Source organism: Salvelinus namaycush, chromosome 1, assembly GCF_016432855.1.
Source record: "Salvelinus namaycush isolate Seneca chromosome 1, SaNama_1.0, whole genome shotgun sequence".
Classification (NCBI taxonomy): domain Eukaryota; kingdom Metazoa; phylum Chordata; class Actinopteri; order Salmoniformes; family Salmonidae; genus Salvelinus; species Salvelinus namaycush.
Window position 1 is genome coordinate 2,360,886 of NC_052307.1, and position 19,723 is coordinate 2,380,608.

Consider the following 19,723-nt stretch of genomic DNA (forward strand, 5'->3'; position numbering starts at 1 on the left):
TTAGCATGTCTTGGGGCTATGATATAACATGCTAACCTCCCCTGTTATTGTAATGGTGAGAGGTTAGCATGTCTTGGGGCTATGATATAACATGCTAACCTCCCCTGTTATTGGTAATGGTGAGATGTTAGCATGTCTTGGGGCTTTGATATAACATGCTAATCTCCCCTGTTATTGGTAATGGTGAGAGGTTAGCATGTCTTGGGGCTATGATATAACATGCTAACCTCCCCTGTTATTGGTAATGGTGAGAGGTTAGCATGTCTTGGGGCTATGATATAAATGCTAACCTCCCCTGTTATTGGTAATGGTGCGAGGTTAGCATGTCTTGGGGTTATGATATAACATGCTAATCTCCCCTGTTATTGGTAATGGTGAGAGGTTAGCATGTCTTGGGGTTATGATATAACATGCTAATCTCCCCTGTTATTGGTAATTGTGAGAGGTTAGCATGTCTTGGGGCTATGATATAAATGCTAACCTCCCCTGTTATTAGTAATGGTGAGAGGTTAGCATGTCTTGGGGCTATGATATAACATGCTAACCTCCCCTGTTATTGGTAATGGTGAGAGGTTAGCATGTCTTGGGGCTATGATATAACATGCTAACCTCCCCTGTTATTGGTAATGGTGAGAGGTTAGCATGTTTTGGGGCTATGATATAACATGCTAACCTCCCCTGTTATTGGTAATGGTGAGAGGTTAGCATGTCTTGGGGCTATGATATAACATGCTAACCTCCCCTGTTATTGGTAGGCCCTAATGAGAGGTTAGCATATCTTGGGGTTATGATCTTTGACCCTCTAACTTTCTCACTCATGATTATTCACAATTCATTCAGGATTATCTGTAACCATGGTAGCATCCACATGAATGTAGAAGTGTTTAGAAACATATTATATTATTATTTACAATAAAAGTGACTCCAAAATGACACAATACATTATTTACCATTAATTTCTATTGGGCACAAAATAATCTGAAATACAACAAAAAACAAATTGCAAATACATCCAACAAGTTTATAGAGTCACAAGCTTGATGTAGTCATTGCATGCTAGGAATATGGGACCAAATACTAAACTTTTGACTACTTTATTTTTAAGAGTCTTCAGGGGTGTCAATAATTTTGACCCCTACCTTTTTGAGAGAAAAAAAATATTGTTAAACAAAATCTCTTTCTCTGAGCAATTGTATTAGTATAAAATAATATAATTTCACATTTTGTTGAGCATACAATATAGCTCAGTATTTGAATGGTTGATTTTATACAGGCACTATTTCTCATCTTTATCAAGGGTGTCAATAAATTCGGACCCCCCGTTCGACGTGATCCAAGTCATTGTAACGGACCTAGGGCTTTGAAAGTTTTCACAAAGCAACAGGTTTTTATTTGGTTTCACTCAAAAAGGAACTCTAGTCTAGGTGATGAACGGAAGCGGTAGCCCTGGATCCTACCTCAATAAGGGACTAACACTGATGAACGGAAGAGGTAGGCCTGGATCCTACCTCAATAAGGGGTTAACACTGATGAACAGAAGAGGTAGGCCTGGATCCTACCTCAATAAGGGGTTAACACTGATGAACAGAAGAGGTAGGCCTGGATCCTACCTCAATAAGGGGTTAACACTGATGAACGGAAGAGGTAGGCCTGGATCCTACCTCAATAAGGGGTTAACACTGATGAACGGAAGAAGTAGGCCTGGATTCTACCTCAATAAGGGGCTATCACTGACGAATGGAAGAGGTAGCCCTGGATCCTACCTCAGCAAGGGGCAATCACATTGAGTTAGGCTGTGTCCTAAATAGCAACCTATTCCCTACATAATGCACTACACAATGGGCCCTGGTTAAAAGTAATGCCCTGTATTAGGTAATAAGAATGCCATTTTGGATGGAACTGTAAAGTATTTTTCTTTATATAACTTACACAAAACACGTTTACAATGGTTTAGAAGCTAGTGCTATCTAGCTATAGCATAGACCTTTAAAACCCCTTGCAGTTGTCTCAAGCCTTTAGAAATATATTCAGCTCTGCGTTGTGGTTATAAGATCACTGATGTTATTATAAATGGCATCTGGCTTGGAAAACAAACCAAACCCTTTCTCATGTTAATAAATAGATATTGCAACACATGGCAAGCAAATCTGATTGGTTTTGGGAAGATTCTTCAATCAATCAATCTTTAAATTGATTGATGTTGGACTCTTGGGGGCTATGAGCCTCAGGGAAGTTGGGCTAATTAAGATGTTAAAGATATTTAAAAAACACTGCAGTTTAAAAGCTAAAGACTAAATATGATGATGGCTTTCTGTTTAAAATCTACTCTTGTAAGAGACATTTCTGGTGATTTCAAGGATCATTTCTGGGACATTTTGTTGCTGTAACTTTGTGGTATTTTGAAAAGGTGCAATCAAAGAAAAAAAAAAAGAAAAAAAAATCGGATAATTTTCTTTGGGTCAGGAGCACACACACCACTCAAACAGGCGAGGGAAAATCAATGCATAGTGTCAACTTACATAGCAGCATGAGAAGCTGAGAGCAAAGTATGTTAATACTGAAGCTGTGTTTCTGTTACAATAGTAATGCTGGGATCCTGTTCACTGATTGACCCTTATAGGCTTCCATAGACACATGTTAGAGATGACAACATTTCACATTTTGATAAAATAAAAAACTCTTCTTACCGTACTTAACTCCAAATAGAGCAGTAGTGAAAAGTCCCAAACACCACCGTCATTTTGGAGAAGGAAGAAGAAGAAGTCCTGTTTGGGTGTATGATGAAACGACGGTAACTTTAACATGATCAGCAAATGCAATTCAGTAGAACTCTGGATGTCCTAACTTGTCTTGAGGAGTGGATTTCTCAACCAGAGAGAAACCCGGATGGCGGCTGTCATCGTACTGTTATTAGATTATGGCAAAAAGCTTTTCTTACTCTCAGCCAGGCCACCCAGACCGGGCCCATCCAGACCGGGCCCACCCAGACCGGGCCCACCCAGACCGGGCCGAGGCAAAAACACATCAGGTGGCCTGACATCAGACCAGGATGACCTAAACTTGGGGCTTCCTCCCAAATGGAAACCTATTTCCTATATCGCATTGGGTCCTGGTCAAAAGTAGTGCACTATATAGGGAATAGGGTGCTATTTCTGACACAGAAGTTTCCAAGGAGACGGGCAGCAGCAGTAGCATATGACCAGAAAACAACACAAAACATGATTTGGTATCAAGCCGTTCAAATGGACGAGAAAAACGACAACAAGCAAAACAAAGAGAAATACAATCTGTGTTCAAAATGGAGGTTAAAAAAAGGAGCAGTACGGGGAGAATACTTCACTCCTTTGGGGAATGGGTTGTCTGCGTCGGAGCTCCTTGGATGGTTTGTGATTAGGGACACGATAAGAAAATGTACAAGGTCCTTTTCGGCAGAGGAGGCGGGGCATTAGGGGTTCAAAGGTCAGGGTTCAAAGGGGTCAGGGGTGAGTGGTCGGGACACCCACTACCTGTGGACAGGCAGGTGCAGGCCGTTGAGGGAGGAGGAGGAGGTGGTGAGGGGCGGGTGGAGCTCCAGCTGGGCGAGCAGAGAGAAGTGATCAGAGGGGATGGGGGTGGGGACAGCCGGTGATGTTGTTGTCCGTTAACCACTGAGACTCCAGGGGACCGAGCAAGCCGGCTACAGACATGTGAGTCTTGGAGAAGAAGATGTAGTCGATCACGCCCTGCACAGGGAGGGAGGAAGAAATACAGAAAGAACGGTGAAAGATCTTGTTAGCATTGCTATACGTTAAAAAATTCTAAAAATATATTTTAGCATCATGGATGCTCTGTAATGTTGACACTTTGCTCTACAGTATTGGGTGATGGAGAGAGAGAGAGAGAGGGAAGGAGGCAGAGAGAGAGAGATGGAGAGAAGGAGGGAGAACGACAGATGGACAGAGAGGAGGGAGAGAGATGGAAGGAGAGAGGACAGAAGGAGTACAGCGAGAGGGAGAGCGAGAGAGAGGAGGCAGAGAGAGAGACGGAGAGGAGGGAGAAAGGCGGAGGGACAGAGAGAGAGAGGAGGCAGAGAGAGAGACGGAGAGGAGGGAGAAAGGCAGAGGGACAGAGAGAGAGAGGAGGGAGAGAAATGGAAGGAGAGAGTAAGAAAAGAAGAGAAGGAGAGAGAGGAGAGAGAAGTACAGTAAGAGAGAGAGAGAGAGAAGGAGTGAGAGGGAAGGCGTGAGAGAGCGACAGTATCCAGTCAGCTTAACCTTGAAGTCGTATGTGTATTTGGTGTAAGTCAATGCGTATGTCCTTGTAGGGTCAGTGGTAGACTATAGAGGCTGTCCTTGTAGGGTCAGTGGTAGACTATAGAGGCTGTCCTTGTAGGGTCAGTGGTAGACTATAGAGGCTGTCCTCGTAGGGTCAGTGGTAGACTATAGAAGCTGTCCTTGTAGGGTCAGTGGTAGACTATAGAGGCTGTCCTCGTAGGGTCAGTGGTAGACTATAGAAGCTGTCCTTGTAGGGTCAGTGGTAGACTATAGAGGCTGTCCTTGTAGGGTCAGTGGTAGACTATAGAGGCTGTCCTTGTAGGGTCAGTGGTAGACTATAGAGGCTGTCCTTGTAGGGTCAGTGGTAGACTATAGAGGCTGTCCTTGTAGGGTCAGTGGTAGACTATAGAGGCTGTCCTTGTAGGGTCAGTGGTAGACTATAGAGGCTGTCCTTGTAGGGTCAGTGGTAGACTATAGAGGCTGTCCTTGTAGGGTCAGTGGTAGACTACAGAGGCTGTCCTTGTAGGGTCAGTGGTAGACTATAGAGGCTGTCCTCGTAGGGTTGAGATTAGTGGTAGACTATAGAGGCTGTCCTCGTAGGGCTAGGGTTAGTCTATAGAGGCTGTCCTCGTAGGGGTAGGGTTAGTCTATAGAGGCTGTCCTCGTAGGGTAGGGGTAGGGTTAGTCTATAGAGTCTGTCCTCGTAGGGCTAGGGGTAGGGTTAGTCTATAGAGGCTGTCCTCGTAGGGGTAGGGTTAGTCTATAGAGACTATCCTCGTAGGGTAGGGTTAGTCTATAGAGTCTGTCCTCGTAGGGGTAGGGTTAGTCTATAGAGGCTGTCCTCGTAGGGTAGGGGTAGGGTTAGTCTATAGAGGCTGTCCTCGTAGGGGTAGGGGTAGGGTTAGTTTATAGAGGCTGTCCTCGTAGGGTTAGGGGTAGGGTTAGTCTATAGAGGCTGTCCTCGTAGGGTAGGGGTAGGGTTAGTCTATAGAGGCTGTCCTCGTAGGGTTAGGGGTAGGGTTAGTCTATAGAGGCTGTCCTCGTAGGGGTAGGGTTAGTCTATAGAGTCTGTCCTCGTAGGGTAGGGGTAGGGTTAGTCTATAGAGGCTGTCCTTGTAGGGGTAGGGTTAGTCTATAGAGGCTGTCCTCGTAGGGGTAGGGTTAGTCTATAGAGACTATCCTCGTAGGGTAGGGTTAGTCTATAGAGTCTGTCCTCGTAGGGCTAGGGGTAGGGTTAGTCTATAGAGGCTGTCCTCGTAGGGGTAGGGTTAGTCTATAGAGGCTATCCTCGTAGGGTAGGGTTAGTCTATAGAGTCTGTCCTCGTAGGGCTAGGGGTAGGGTTAGTCTATAGAGGCTGTCCTCGTAGGGGTAGGGTTAGTCTATAGAGGCTATCCTCGTAGGGTAGGGTTAGTCTATAGAGGCTGTCCTCGTAGGGGTAGGGTTAGTCTATAGAGGCTGTCCTCGTAGGGTAGGGGTAGGGTTAGTCTATAGAGGCTGTCCTCGTAGGGCTAGGGGTAGGGTTAGTCTATAGAGGCTGTCCTCGTAGGGGTAGGGTTAGTCTATAGAGGCTATCCTCGTAGGGTAGGGTTAGTCTATAGAGGCTGTCCTCGTAGGGGTAGGGTTAGTCTATTGAGGCTGTTCTCGTAGGGTTAGGGGTAGGGTTAGTCTATAGAGGCTGTCCTCGTAGGGGTAGGGTTAGTCTACAGAGGCTATCCTCGTAGGGTAGGGTTAGTCTATAGAGGCTGTCCTCGTAGGGGTAGGGTTAGTCTATAGAGGCTGTCCTCGTAGGGTTAGGGGTAGGGTTAGTCTATAGAGGCTGTCCTCGTAGGGTTAGTCTATAGAGGTTGTCCTGGTAGGGTTAGGGGTAGGGTTAGTCTATAGAGGCTGTCCTCGTAGGGGTAGGGTTAGTCTATAGAGGCTGTCCTCGTAGGGCTAGGGGTAGGGTTAGTCTATAGAGGCTGTCCTCGTAGGGGTAGGGTTAGTCTATAGAGGCTGTCCTCGTAGGGTTAGGGGTAGGGTTAGTCTATAGAGGTGTAGCCTACCCTAAAGTCGTAGGTGTAGTTGGTGTAAGACATGAGGCTGCCCTGGTAGGCGCTCTTCAGCTGGAAGCTGTGAGTGATGCTGCCGTTGCCTTGGCAGCTGAAGCTGGTGAGAGCCTCGTTGTAGCGCAGCTCTCTGAAGTCCTTGTGATTCTCCGCTACACCACCGTTACTCAGGTCCTCCACTACTCCTAGAGAGGGGGGGCATGGAAACAGTTAATACAGGGTGTAGAGGGGGGGGGGGGGGCATGGAAACAGGTAATACAGGGTGTAGAGAGGGGGGGGGGCATTGAAACAGGGTGTAGGGAGGTAGATAGTTTTCTAAGTAAGTGGCTGAATTAATAAGGTGACAGGGCATCATAATGGTGTTATCTTTCTGCCGTGTTTGAAAAGTCAAAGCCCTTTTGGATGAGTTATCTGTCCAGCTGCCACTGCAGCTTGAGTTCCTTCTGTTTGTTACACCTCTCCGTCTGCTCGTCCGCCATCTTCCCCGAGCAGAGCAGGCAGGCCCGTTGCCCTAGCGACTCCAGACTCCACACAGACACAGTACCGTTGTGTAAACAATGCAAAAAGCATATTGATCGTGTCGTTCATAATAAAATCCCACGAGGACAAGAGAGGAAACAGGTCCCAGTGGTTCTGAGCCATGTCAGGTCTCTAGAAAGGAGAAACCCACACACTGCTCTTGCTAGTCTCACTGCTCCTTAATAAGCTTTATGTATCGGACTCAGGGCCTTTTTAAATTTGTACCCTTATGTAGACATAGCCACAGGTCTCTAGAAATAAAATTACAAGAATGAGAATCCCCATCCAACTCCTTCTGTGGGGGGGCTTTTCCCGTTTATTTATTCTACTTCTATGGTCAGGTTCTTACCAGAGTCAAATCACATTTTTTAAATTTGTCACATGAGCCGAATACAACAAGTGTAGAGTTCACCGTGAAATAAATTTATTTTCGAGTACTTTCCCAACAATGCAGTTAAAAAGTATGAAAATTATCAAATAGATGAAAAATAAAGTACTAACACAATAATAACGAGGCTTTATAGAAGGAGTACTGGTACCGAGTCAGAGTACTGGGGTACGAGGTAGTTGGGGTGATTAATTGAGGTAATATACTACATGTTGGTTTGGTTAGGTGATTGATTGACTATGTACATATAGGTAGGGGTGAAAAGCAGAAAGTCTGGGTAGCCATTTGATTAAAGGTTCAACAGTCTTATGGCAGAAGCTTTCTAGGAGCCTTTTGGTCTAAGACTTGGCGCTCTGGAAACCGTGCGATAGCAGAGAGAACAGTCTATGACTTGGGTGGCTGGAGTCCTTGACCATTTAAGAGGGCCTGACACCGCCTGGTATGGATGTCCTGGGTGACAGGGAACTCGGCCCCAGTGATGTCCTGGGTGACAGGGAACTCGGCCCCAGTGATGTACTGGGCTGTACGCACTACCCTCTGTAGCGCCTTGCGGTCAGATGCCGAGCAGTTGTCATACCAGGCGGTGATGCAGCCAGTCAAGATTCTCTCAATGGTGCAGCTGTAGAACTGATTGAGGAACTGAAGGGCCAATGCCAAATGTTTTTTAGCCTCTTGAGGGGGAAGAGACATTGTCGTGCCTTCTTCACGACTGTGTTGGTGTGTTTGGACCATGATAGATCCTTAGTGATGTGGACACCGAGGAACTTGAAGCTCTCGACCGTCTCCACTACAGCCCCTTCTATGTGAATGGGGGCGTGCTCGGCTCTCCACTTCCTGTAGTCCACGTGTCGTCAGCAAACTTAATGATGGTGTTGGGCCATGTGCGGCCACGCAGTCGTGGGTGAACAGGGAGTTCAGAAGGGGGCTAAGAACGCACCCCTGAGGGGCCCCCTATTTAAGGGTCAGCGTGGCAGATGTGTTTTGATTACCCTCCCCAGGTGGGAGGGTAATCAGAGAGTCCAGTATCCAATTGCGATACATAGAGAGGTGTTTCATCCCAGAGTCCTTAGCTTAGTGATGAGCTTGGAGGGCACTGTGGTGTTGAACGCTGATCTGTAGTCGATAAACAGTATTCTCATGTAGGTGTTCCTTTTGTCCAGGTGGGAAAGGGCAGTGTGGAGTGCAATAGAAATTCCATCATCTGTGGATCTGTTTTGGCGGTATGCAAATTTCGAGTGGGTCCAGGGTGTCTGGGGTGATTGCGTTGATGTGAGCCATGACCAACCTTTCAAAGCATTTAATGGCTACAGATGTGAGTGCTATAGGGCAATAGTCATTTAGACAGTTTACCTTGGTGTTCTGGGGCACAGGAACTATGCTGGTCTGCTCCAAACATGTAGGTATTACAGACTCGGTCAGGGACAGGTTGAAAATGTCAGTGAAGACACTTTCCAGCTGGGCAGCGCATGGTCTGAGTACGCGTACTGGCAATCCATCTGGCCCTGCGGTCTTGTGAATGTTGACCTGTTTAATGGTCTTACATCGACTACGGAGAGCGTGATCACACAGTCGTCCGGAACAGCTGGTGCTTTCATGCATGGTTCAGTGTTGCTTGCCTGGAAGCGAGCAAAGTAGGTATTTAGCTCGTCTTGTCGGCTCGCGTCTCTGGGCAGCTCACAGCTGGGTTTCTCTTTGTAATCTGTGATAGTTTGCAAGCCTTGCAACAGCCGACTAGCGTCAGAGCCGGTGTAGTAGGATTCGATCTTAGTCCTGTATTGACACTTTGCCTGTTTGATGGTTCGTCTGAGGGCACAGTGGGATTTCTTATAAGTGTTCGGATTTGTGTCCCGCTTTGCTCTAGCCTTTAGCACATTGTGGATGTTGCCTGTAATTCATGGCTTTTGGTTGGGGTATGTACGTACGGTCACTGTGGGGACGACGTCGTGGATGCACTTATTAATGAAGCCCGTGACAGATGTGGTAAACTCTTCAATGCCATCAGATGAATCCCGGAACATATTTCAGTCGTTGCTAGAGAAACAGTCCTGTAGCTTAGCATCCGCTTTCGTCGGACCACTTCTGTATTGAGCGCGTCACTGGTACTTCCTGTTCGAGTTTTTTGCTTGTAAGCAAGAATTAAGAGGATGGAGTTATGGTCAGATTTGCCAAATGGAGGGCTAGAGGGCGAACTTCATATGTGTCTCTGTGTGTAGAGTAAAGGAGATCTAGAGGTTTATATGTGTCTCTGTGTAGAGTAAAGGAGATCTAGAGTTTTATATGTGTCTCTGTGTGTAGAGTAAAGGTGATCTAGAGGTTTATATGTGTCTCTGTGTAGAGTAAAGGAGATCTAGAGTTTTATATGTGTCTCTGTGTGTAGAGTAAAGGAGATCTAGAGTTTTATATGTGTCTCTGTGTGTAGAGTAAAGGTGATCTAGAGGTTTATATGTGTCTCTGTGTAGAGTAAAGGAGATCTAGAGTTTTATATGTGTCTCTGTGTGTAGAGTAAAGGAGATCTAGAGTTTTATATGTGTCTCTGTGTGTAGAGTAAAGGAGATCTAGAGTTTTATATGTGTTTCTGTGTGGAGTAAAGGTGATCTAGAGTTTTATATGTGTTTCTGTGTGGAGTAAAGGTGATCTAGAGTTTTATATGTGTTTCTGTGTGGAGTAAAGGAGATCTAGAGTTTTATATGTGTCTCTGTGTGTAGAGTAAAGGAGATCTAGAGTTTTATATGTGTTTCTGTGTGGAGTAAAGGTGATCTAGAGTTTTATATGTGTTTCTGTGTGGAGTAAAGGAGATCTAGAGTTTTATATGTGTTTCTCTGTGTAGAGTAGAGGAGATCTAGAGTTTTATATGTGTTTCTGTGTGGAGTAGAGGAGATCTAGAGTTTTATATGTGTTTCTGTGTAGAGTAAAGGAGATCTAGAGTTTTATATGTGTTTCTGTGTGTGGAGTAAAGGAGATCTAGAGTTTTATATGTGTTTCTGTGTAGAGTAAAGGAGATCTAGAGTTTTATATGTGTTTCTGTGTGTAGAGTGAAGGTGATCTAGAGTTTTATATGTGTTTCTGTGTGGAGTAGAGGAGATCTAGAGTTTTATATGTGTTTCTGTGTGGAGTAGAGGTGATCTAGAGTTTTATATGTGTCTCTGTGTGGAGTAGAGGAGATCTAGAGTTTTATATGTGTTTCTGTGTAGAGTAGAGGTGATCTAGAGTTTTATATGTGTTTCTGTGTGGAGTAAAGGAGATCTAGAGTTTTATATGTGTTTCTGTGTGTGGAGTAAAGGAGATCTAGAGTTTTATATGTGTTTCTGTGTAGAGTAAAGGAGATCTAGAGTTTTATATGTGTTTCTGTGTAGAGTAGAGGAGATCTAGAGTTTTATATGTGTTTCTGTGTGTAGAGTAGAGGAGATCTAGAGTTTTATATGTGTTTCTGTGTGGAGTAGAGGTGATCTAGAGTTTTATATGTGTTTCTGTGTAGAGTAGAGGAGATCTAGAGTTTTATATGTGTTTCTGTGTAGAGTAGAGGAGATCTAGAGTTTTATATGTGTTTCTGTGTGTAGAGTAGAGGAGATCTAGAGTTTTATATGTGTTTCTGTGTGGAGTAAAGGAGATCTAGAGTTTTATATGTGTTTGTGTGTAGAGTAAAGGAGATCTAGAGTTTTATATGTGTTTCTGTGTAGAGTAGAGGAGATCTAGAGTTTTATATGTGTTTCTGTGTGGAGTAAAGGAGATCTAGAGTTTTATATGTGTTTCTGTGTGGAGTAGAGGAGATCTAGAGTTTTATATGTGTTTCTGTGTGGAGTAAAGGAGATCTAGAGTTTTATATGTGTTTCTGTGTAGAGTAAAGGAGATCTAGAGTTTTATATGTGTCTCTGTGTGGAGTAGAGGAGATCTAGAGTTTTATATGTGTTTCTGTGTGGAGTAAAGGAGATCTAGAGTTTTATATGTGTTTCTGTGTGTAGAGTAAAGGAGATCTAGAGTTTTATATGTGTTTCTGTGTAGAGTAGAGGAGATCTAGAGTTTTATATGTGTTTCTGTGTGTGGAGTAAAGGAGATCTAGAGGTTTATATGTGTTTCTGTGTGGAGTAGAGGAGATCTAGAGGTTTATATGTGTTTCTGTGTGGAGTAGAGGAGATCTAGAGTTTTATATGTGTTTCTGTGTGTGGAGTAGAGGAGATCTAGAGTTTTATATGTGTCTCTGTGTAGAGTAGAGGAGATCTAGAGTTTTATATGTGTTTCTGTGTGTGGAGTAAAGGAGATCTAGAGTTTTATATGTGTCTCTGTGTGGAGTAGAGGAGATCTAGAGTTTTATATGTGTTTCTGTGTGTAGAGTAAAGGAGATCTAGAGTTTTATATGTGTTTCTGTGTAGAGTAGAGGAGATCTAGAGTTTTATATGTGTCTCTGTGTGGAGTAGAGGAGATCTAGAGTTTTATATGTGTTTCTGTGTGTAGAGTAAAGGAGATCTAGAGTTTTATATGTGTTTCTGTGTAGAGTAGAGGAGATCTAGAGTTTTATATGTGTTTCTGTGTGGAGTAAAGGAGATCTAGAGTTTTATATGTGTCTCTGTGTGTAGAGTAGAGGAGATCTAGAGTTTTATATGTGTTTCTGTGTAGAGTAAAGGAGATCTAGAGTTTTATATGTGTTTCTCTGTGTAGAGTAGAGGAGATCTAGAGTTTTATATGTGTTTCTGTGTGGAGTAGAGGAGATCTAGAGTTTTATATGTGTTTCTCTGTGTAGAGTAGAGGAGATCTAGAGTTTTATATGTGTTTCTGTGTGTGGAGTAGAGGAGATCTAGAGTTGTGTCTCCTCTAGCTGTACAGGTGACATGCTGGTAGAAATGAGGTCAAACAGATTTCAGTTTCCCTGCATTAAACTCCCCCGGCCACTAGGAGCGACGCATCTGCCTGAGCATTTTCTTGTTTGTCAGGTAGAGGCATGAGGTCAGCACAGAGCATGATAGGGATAGGGGCTGGGTGTGAGTTAGTGTTAGGTTCTTACCAGAGTCGGGCAGGGAGTTGAGGTCAGCACAGAGCATGATAGGGATAGGGGCTGGGTGTGAGTTAGTGTTAGGTTCTTACCAGAGTCGGGCAGGGAGTTGAGGTCAGCACAGAGCACGATAGGGATGGAAGCTGGGTCAGAGGTCGGGGAGCCTGTTCCCACGGAGCTCAGGTGCCTTTTCAGCGATGCTCTTTAACTCAGACAGGAACATCATGGTCTGGATCAGCTTGACGTCACAGAACTCCGGGTCCCAGTGCATGTGGGCGTTGGCTACCAGGATCAGCTGCTTCTCCTGCAGCGGCTTCAGGCCTGAGGAACAGACACAGAGAGTTAGGCTGAGGCTACACAGAAACGTATGAATGAAAACCAATGAAATATTTTCTATTTTTGTCCATCAAGTTGAACTCATCTGAACTTTTTTAGGACGAGTTGCACAAAGACAGACATATAGTGTTTTTCCCCCCACGAACAATGGTGGGAGTTAACAACAAACTGTAGTCATTTTTAGAACTTGTCACTTTGAAGAGCAGGGACTGCCATCTACTGGTTCAATCTGGTACTGGGGAAATGACTCCAAATGGTACAGTATCTCCACGGGCAGAGAACGCTTCACAAATAATTATTGTTGACTGACCACCAGGTTCCTCACCACCAGAGAAGTTGTCTGACTGACTGACAGGTTTCTCACCACCAGAGAACTTGTCTGACTGACTGACTGACAGGTTCCTCACCACCAGAGAAGTTGTCAGACTGATTGATTGGTTCCTCACCACCAGAGAACATGTCCTTGTTGACCTCCAGCAGGACAGCGACCCCAATGTTGTCCTTGGTCATGACCCTGTTCAACATGACCTCTGAGCCCTCAGAGTTTGCCATGGCAACCTGGTTGAACTCCACAGTGTGTTTCTGCACCAGAGTAAATCTGAAACATAACCAGATCTGGGTTCAAGAGGCAAGCTCAATCGAGCACAGATAAACAACCACTTGATTGATTGATTCACTCACTTCTCTGTTTTGAAGAACACGGCACACCCGTCCACGTGTTTCCTCTCCTGTTCTGAGACCAGTTTGGCACGAGACTTTGGGCAGAAGTACCCGTCATACCCACGCTCCTTCAGTGTCTCCAGAAACAGAGCGTGGTACTGCTCCGTCTCCACCTCCTAAGGACACACGACCAAGACGATTGAATTTAGTTTCTGGGACAAAGTTGGCATTTAAGATGTTATGGTAGTAATTCAACAAGCCAACGTTCCTCACAGAGAATGTGTGAACTGGGGTTGGTTCTCGTCTTGCATAGGCTATACTTTGCACAGAAAATACATTTGTGATACTTTGCAAGTGCAGTTAAGCGGGAGCTTCTGTTTTCCGCAACAATATTCAACATCTCCAACGCACGGCCAACCTAACTACCTCTAGACCACTGTTGTGGTCTAGTACTGTCTTTATCCAACCTAACTACCTCTAGACCACTGTTGTGGTCTAGTACTGTCTCTATCTGTTGTGGTCTAGTACTGTCTTTATCTGTTGTGGTCTAGTACTGTCTTTATCTGTTGTGGTCTAGTACTGTCTTTATCCAACCTAACTACCTCTAGACCACTGTTGTGGTCTAGTACTGTCTTTATCTGTTGTGGTCTAGTACTGTCTTTATCTGTTGTGGTCTAGTACTGTCTTTATCCAACCTAACTACCTCTAGACCACTGTTGTGGTCTAGTACTGTCTTTATCTGTTGTGGTCTAGTACTGTCTTTATCCAACCTAACTACCTCTAGACCACTGTTGTGGTCTAGTACTGTCTTTATCTGTTGTGGTCTAGTACTGTCTTTATCTGTTGTGGTCTAGTACTGTCTTTATCCAACCTAACTACCTCTAGACCACTGTTGTGGTCTAGTACTGTCTTTATCTGTTGTGGTCTAGTACTGTCTTTATCCAACCTAACTACCTCTAGACCACTGTTGTGGTCTAGTACTGTCTTTATCTGTTGTGGTCTAGTACTGTCTTTATCTGTTGTGGTCTAGTACTGTCTTTATCCAACCTAACTACCTCTAGACCACTGTTGTGGTCTAGTACTGTCTTTATCTGTTGTGGTCTAGTACTGTCTTTATCTGTTGTGGTCTAGTACTGTCTTTATCCAACCTAACTACCTCTAGACCACTGTTGTGGTCTAGTACTGTCTCTATCTGTTGTGGTCTAGTACTGTCTTTATCCAACCTAACTACCTCTAGACCACTGTTGTGGTCTAGTACTGTCTTTATCCAACCTAACTACCTCTAGACCACTGTTGTGGTCTAGTACTGTCTTTATCTGTTGTGGTCTAGTACTGTCTTTATCTGTTGTGGTCTAGTACTGTCTTTATCCAACCTAACTACCTCTAGACCACTGTTGTGGTCTAGTACTGTCTTTATCTGTTGTGGTCTAGTACTGTCTTTATCCAACCTAACTACCTCTAGACCACTGTTGTGGTCTAGTACTGTCTTTATCTGTTGTGGTCTAGTACTGTCTTTATCTGTTGTGGTCTAGTACTGTCTTTATCCAACCTAACTACCTCTAGACCACTGTTGTGGTCTAGTACTGTCTTTATCTGTTGTGGTCTAGTACTGTCTTTATCCAACCTAACTACCTCTAGACCACTGTTGTGGTCTAGTACTGTCTTTATCTGTTGTGGTCTAGTACTGTCTTTATCTGTTGTGGTCTAGTACTGTCTTTATCCAACCTAACTACCTCTAGACCACTGTTGTGGTCTAGTACTGTCTTTATCTGTTGTGGTCTAGTACTGTCTTTATCTGTTGTGGTCTAGTACTGTCTTTATCCAACCTAACTACCTCTAGACCACTGTTGTGGTCTAGTACTGTCTTTATCTGTTGTGGTCTAGTACTGTCTTTATCCAACCTAACTACCTCTAGACCACTGTTGTGGTCTAGTACTGTCTTTATCTGTTGTGGTCTAGTACTGTCTTTATCTGTTGTGGTCTAGTACTGTCTTTATCCAACCTAACTACCTCTAGACCACTGTTGTGGTCTAGTACTGTCTTTATCTGTTGTGGTCTAGTACTGTCTTTATCTGTTGTGGTCTAGTACTGTCTTTATCTGTTGTGGTCTAGTACTGTCTTTATCCAACCTAACTACCTCTAGACCACTGTTGTGGTCTAGTACTGTCTTTATCTGTTGTGGTCTAGTACTGTCTTTATCTGTTGTGGTCTAGTACTGTCTTTATCCAACCTAACTACCTCTAGACCACTGTTGTGGTCTAGTACTGTCTTTATCCAACCTAACTACCTCTAGACCACTGTTGTGGTCTAGTACTGTCTTTATCTGTTGTGGTCTAGTACTGTCTTTATCTGTTGTGGTCTAGTACTGTCTTTATCTGTTGTGGTCTAGTACTGTCTTTATCTGTTGTGGTCTAGTACTGTCTTTATCCAACCTAACTACCTCTAGACCACTGTTGTGGTCTAGTACTGTCTTTATCCAACCTAACTACCTCTAGACCACTGTTGTGGTCTAGTACTGTCTTTATCCAACCTAACTACCTCTAGACCACTGTTGTGGTCTAGTACTGTCTTTATCTGTTGTGGTCTAGTACTGTCTTTATCCAACCTAACTACCTCTAGACCACTGTTGTGGTCTAGTACTGTCTTTATCTGTTGTGGTCTAGTACTGTCTTTATCCAACCTAACTACCTCTAGACCACTGTTGTGGTCTAGTACTGTCTTTATCTGTTGTGGTCTAGTACTGTCTTTATCTGTTGTGGTCTAGTACTGTCTTTATCTGTTGTGGTCTAGTACTGTCTTTATCCAACCTAACTACCTCTAGACCACTGTTGTGGTCTAGTACTGTCTTTATCTGTTGTGGTCTAGTACTGTCTTTATCCAACCTAACTACCTCTAGACCACTGTTGTGGTCTAGTACTGTCTTTATCTGTTGTGGTCTAGTACTGTCTTTATCCAACCTAACTACCTCTAGACCACTGTTGTGGTCTAGTACTGTCTTTATCTGTTGTGGTCTAGTACTGTCTTTATCTGTTGTGGTCTAGTACTGTCTTTATCTGTTGTGGTCTAGTACTGTCTTTATCCAACCTAACTACCTCTAGACCACTGTTGTGGTCTAGTACTGTCTTTATCTGTTGTGGTCTAGTACTGTCTTTATCCAACCTAACTACCTCTAGACCACTGTTGTGGTCTAGTACTGTCTTTATCTGTTGTGGTCTAGTACTGTCTTTATCTGTTGTGGTCTAGTACTGTCTTTATCTGTTGTGGTCTAGTACTGTCTTTATCTGTTGTGGTCTAGTACTGTCTTTATCTGTTGTGGTCTAGTACTGTCTTTATCCAACCTAACTACCTCTAGACCACTGTTGTGGTCTAGTACTGTCTTTATCTGTTGTGGTCTAGTACTGTCTTTATCCAACCTAACTACCTCTAGACCACTGTTGTGGTCTAGTACTGTCTTTATCTGTTGTGGTCTAGTACTGTCTTTATCTGTTGTGGTCTAGTACTGTCTTTATCTGTTGTGGTCTAGTACTGTCTTTATCCAACCTAACTACCTCTAGACCACTGTTGTGGTCTAGTACTGTCTTTATCTGTTGTGGTCTAGTACTGTCTTTATCTGTTGTGGTCTAGTACTGTCTTTATCTGTTGTGGTCTAGTACTGTCTTTATCTGTTGTGGTCTAGTACTGTCTTTATCTGTTGTGGTCTAGTACTGTCTTTATCTGTTGTGGTCTAGTACTGTCTTTATCTGTTGTGGTCTAGTACTGTCTTTATCTGTTGTGGTCTAGTACTGTCTTTATCTGTTGTGGTCTAGTACTGTCTCTATCTGTTGTGGTCTAGTACTGTCTTTATCTGTTGTGGTCTAGTACTGTCTTTATCTGTTGTGGTCTAGTACTGTCTTTATCTGTTGTGGTCTAGTACTGTCTTTATCTGTTGTGGTCTAGTACTGTCTTTATCTGTTGTGGTCTAGTACTGTCTTTATCTGTTGTGGTCTAGTACTGTCTTTATCTGTTGTGGTCTAGTACTGTCTTTATCTGTTGTGGTCTAGTACTGTCTTTATCTGTTGTGGTCTAGTACTGTCTTTATCTGTTGTGGTCTAGTACTGTCTTTATCCAACCTAACTACCTCTAGACCACTGTTGTGGTCTAGTACTGTCTTTATCTGTTGTGGTCTAGTACTGTCTTTATCCAACCTAACTACCTCTAGACCACTGTTGTGGTCTAGTACTGTCTTTATCTGTTGTGGTCTAGTACTGTCTTTATCTGTTGTGGTCTAGTACTGTCTTTATCTGTTGTGGTCTAGTACTGTCTTTATCTGTTGTGGTCTAGTACTGTCTTTATCTGTTGTGGTCTAGTACTGTCTTTATCCAACCTAACTACCTCTAGACCACTGTTGTGGTCTAGTACTGTCTTTATCTGTTGTGGTCTAGTACTGTCTTTATCCAACCTAACTACCTCTAGACCACTGTTGTGGTCTAGTACTGTCTTTATCTGTTGTGGTCTAGTACTGTCTTTATCTGTTGTGGTCTAGTACTGTCTTTATCTGTTGTGGTCTAGTACTGTCTTTATCCAACCTAACTACCTCTAGACCACTGTTGTGGTCTAGTACTGTCTTTATCTGTTGTGGTCTAGTACTGTCTTTATCTGTTGTGGTCTAGTACTGTCTTTATCTGTTGTGGTCTAGTACTGTCTTTATCTGTTGTGGTCTAGTACTGTCTTTATCTGTTGTGGTCTAGTACTGTCTTTATCTGTTGTGGTCTAGTACTGTCTTTATCTGTTGTGGTCTAGTACTGTCTTTATCTGTTGTGGTCTAGTACTGTCTTTATCTGTTGTGGTCTAGTACTGTCTCTATCTGTTGTGGTCTAGTACTGTCTTTATCTGTTGTGGTCTAGTACTGTCTTTATCTGTTGTGGTCTAGTACTGTCTTTATCTGTTGTGGTCTAGTACTGTCTTTATCTGTTGTGGTCTAGTACTGTCTTTATCTGTTGTGGTCTAGTACTGTCTTTATCTGTTGTGGTCTAGTACTGTCTTTATCTGTTGTGGTCTAGTACTGTCTTTATCTGTTGTGGTCTAGTACTGTCTTTATCTGTTGTGGTCTAGTACTGTCTTTATCTGTTGTGGTCTAGTACTGTCTTTATCTGTTGTGGTCTAGTACTGTCTTTATCTGTTGTGGTCTAGTACTGTCTTTATCCAACCTAACTACCTCTAGAAGTGCGAGACCCTACAGTACCCGTAGACTGATGATGTCAGACCCTACCCGTAGACTGATGATGTCAGACCCTACCTGTAGACTGATGATGTCAGATCCTACCCGTAGACTGATGTCAGACCCTACCCGTAGACTGATGATGTCAGATCCTACCCGTAGACTGATGATGTCAGACCCTACCCGTAGACTGATGATGTCAGACTCTACCTGTAGACTGATGATGTCAGACCCTACCCGTAGACTGATGATGTCAGACCCTACCCGTAGACTGATGATGTCAGACTCTACCCGTAGACTGATGATGTCAGACCCTACCCGTAGACTGATGATGTCAGACTCTACCTGTAGACTGATGATGTCACTCTACCTTTAGACTGATGATGTCAGACCCTACCTGTAGACTGATGATGTCAGACCCTACCCGTAGACTGATGATGTCAGACCCTACCCGTAGACTGATGATGTCAGACTCTACCTGTAGACTGATGATGTCAGACTCTACCTGTAGACTGATGATGTCAGACTCTACCTGTAGACTGATGATGTCAGACCCTACCTTTAGACTGATGATGTCAGACCCTACCTGTAGACTGATGATGTCAGACTCTACCTGTAGACTGATGATGTCAGACCCTACCCGTAGACTGATGATGTCAGACTCTACCTGTAGACTGATGATGTCAGACCCTACCCGTAGACTGATGATGTCAGACTCTACCTGTAGACTGATGATGTCAGACCCTACCCGTAGACTGATGATGTCAGACTCTACCTGTAGACTGATGATGTCAGACCCTACCCGTAGACTGATGATGTCAGACTCTACAAGTAGACTGATGATGTCAGACCCTACCTTTAGACTGATGATGTCAGACCCTACCCGTAGACTGATGATATCAGACCCTACCTGTAGACTGATGATCTCAGACCCTACCTGTAGACTGATGATGTCAGACCCTACCCGTAGACTGATGATGTCAGACCCTACCTGTAGACTGATGATGTCAGACCCTACCTGTAGACTGATGATGTCAGCGTCACAGTGTGTGATCTCCTCCATGATGCCCTTCTTCTTGTACTCCCAGTTGAGGGCCCAGGAGGGATAGTAGCCGTACAGCTGACGCGTTGCGTACTTATCACACAGCACGTTGTAACACATCACTGTGAACATGGCTGGGAGAGGAAGGGAGGAGCAGGGAGGTGGGGGGGGGAATCTTTAATACACCATCAACAACTCAATGGCATGCATCATGACGCATGTAGTACTGCCCCAGGAGTGATACGTATCATTTTTGTCGTTATCTGTTGTGGTCTAGTCCTGTCTCTCTGTCTTTATC

At 43.9% G+C, this 19,723-nt stretch overlaps 1 pseudogene; it reads right to left on the bottom strand.

The window, feature by feature from the left end:
• Positions 1-2,697: 2,697 nt before the first annotated feature.
• The window catches only part of LOC120051005, a 24,013-nt pseudogene continuing 6,987 nt past the window's right edge, over positions 2,698-19,723 (bottom strand).